Genomic DNA, 2448 nt, shown 5'->3' on the forward strand with positions numbered 1-2448 from the left:
TGTCAGGAACATCAGTGGAGATGAGATGAAACATAAGTAGAAACTAGTAACATAATAATAAGTGTGTTAGCTGACTGTCACAAAAAATATGTGCTCCAAAGAAGGTAGAATTAAATTATGTTAATCAGCTTAACAATAACCCACAACCTTCGGACCAACTGAATTAAATTATGAATATACTTTCTAAACAATGGGACAAGTCACAGAGGATCAACTCTCACCTATATTAGTATATCAAATTGGAGTTCTGAAAAAAGGCACCACCTAACTGATGATTGTGAGGGTCAAAGACATTTAGTCACTGGCTTTCATTGATTTGATTCTATAGATTCCCCCTACTATGCATGAAGGCAGCAGATAATACTATTGTAAATAGATGTTCCTTGACTTGCTCAGTAGAATATACAACATATAATATTCAAAATTAAACATGTGACATAACTGCCACTACTGCAGTTTTCACAATAATTTTTGTTTTTTATTAAAGTTTGTTATTAAATTGTTGAGAAATTTGTATTCTTGATCAGTGCTCAGGAAGAGTAGATGGTACTAAGTGGGGGTGCATGGAGATAGTACAATGAGAACCAAATAAGCTGGGTCTACATATCTGGCATTTATTTAGTAACTTCTTTTATATTACACAGTGTAGAATACTCTGTAGACACTGAGAAAGCTAAATGAATGTACAGACTTCCTAGTCATCCATCAAGTGTAGTAGGTCAGGCTCATCTTCATTTCTGGGTTTTATTCATAAAGTAAATTGAGGTCTCAGGTGTTGTGGGATACAGGTCCCTTGAAGAACAAAGCATAAGTCCTTAGGAAAAGTCAGGATCCACTTACAGTCCCATCTCTCAACTCAACCTTTAGAAAAATTGGTTTTTGTGGTTTAGTAAGTGCTAGAGTATTTAATTCCAGAGGGATCTGCAAAGGTTAAACAGCATATGAGAACTGATTAATGAAGCATTGTCAACAACAGAAGCAAAGTAGAAAAGATCCATTAAGACCAATAATGTCTTCAATATAAAAACTACTTTTAGCATCATATATCTTTGATTTCTAATACTTATTTAATAAGCCGTGTCAAGACTGGATAGTGAAAGCATGCATGCATCCATTCATTTTACAAAATGTTTATACAGCACATATTCTACACAGGTCAGAGACAAAATCATATTGGTTTGGTTTAAATTTTAAATAAAAAGGATGAATTTTTAAAATTTAAACCAGATACTTAGGCATTATGGCAAAGTATTTTGAAAAGCCATATAGAGTTAATTTTGTGCATGTTGAAACTTGCAAGGTAATCCTGAGTACATATTACACATTTCAATAGTGTGGACCATCCTCGACTTCGAGAGTCCAGTCACCTCTCCCAGTGAAACCCTTCCAGTTTCATGATGGGAAGAGTTCTTTGTGAAGCATTATGCTTGTATTGTAACATCTCCTGGCTCCCAAGTGCAGTGTCAATGGTGAACTTCTGCAGGCCTATGTAGTGATTAAACTAATAGTTTTAGCTCCATTCATATATATATTTCCCCTTTCTCTCTCCCTTCTTTTCTTTTTTCTTTTCCTTGCTCTACCTTTCCTCCTTCTTTCCATTTTTCTGTATGGTTGCTATTTTTTTGTTTGTTTCTTTTGTTTTGTTTTTAGTATTTTTGATACTTCTGTGCATGTTGAGTGTTGAGTGTCAGTTGTTCTAACATGTGAGTGTATTTTGTTGTTGTTGTGCTTGTTGATTTGTTTTGTTCTGAAACTGCTCTACACCAGGGCCCAGCCCAAAAGGCACAAGAATCATCACACCCAGAAGCCAACTTTAGACCAAATCAGGGCACTACTGGGTTTGACCAACAAGAGACACAGCTAAAGGGAATGCTCTACAGGCATAGAAGTCCATAGGGGTCAAACCTCATCTGAGGGGTCAACTCTTACACAGCAGCTCATACACTGTGGATATAGCCAATTCTCACAGCTAGTCAGCCTGGGATTCAATCCCACCTACTGATAATCCAAAAGCAATTAAAGCTCAACTTTAACAGGAGAAGACACACAACACAAGGACACCTTTGGAACACATGCACAGGAGATCAAGGAGACAGAGCAATTCAAATATAAAGGACACATAACACATAAGTCCACCCAGCAGAGATTGAGAGACCTAGGGATCTACCTAATACATCGAAGCAAGCACAAAGAGTCAGCCAGAATGAAGAAACAAAGAAACACGTCCCAAATAAAAGAACTGAAGAAACCTTCAAAATTAGTGGAACTAAATGAAATAGAGGCAACCAACCTATCAGAGGCAGAGTTTAGAACACTGATGATAAGAATGTTTAAGGAACTTAGTGAGAACATAAAGAAGGATAGAGGAATCATGAAAAACGGAATCATGAAAAACAACACACTCAAAGGAATTACCAGCAGATTAGATGAAGAAGAGGATCAAATCAG

The 2448-nt window shown here is 36.5% G+C and overlaps 1 long non-coding RNA gene across 1 annotated transcript in view; it reads right to left on the minus strand.

Annotated features, from left to right (window-relative positions):
* Positions 1 to 594: 594 nt before the first annotated feature.
* Positions 595 to 2448, minus strand: part of LOC109377140 (uncharacterized) — a 5694-nt gene continuing 3840 nt past the window's right edge. The window contains exon 2 of the long non-coding RNA XR_002122827.1: positions 595 to 921. This is a non-coding gene — a long non-coding RNA (uncharacterized LOC109377140). The remainder of the gene's footprint in view (positions 922 to 2448) is intronic.

This window comes from Hipposideros armiger, unplaced genomic scaffold, assembly GCF_001890085.2.
Source record: "Hipposideros armiger isolate ML-2016 unplaced genomic scaffold, ASM189008v1 scaffold_1302, whole genome shotgun sequence".
NCBI lineage: Eukaryota > Metazoa > Chordata > Mammalia > Chiroptera > Hipposideridae > Hipposideros > Hipposideros armiger.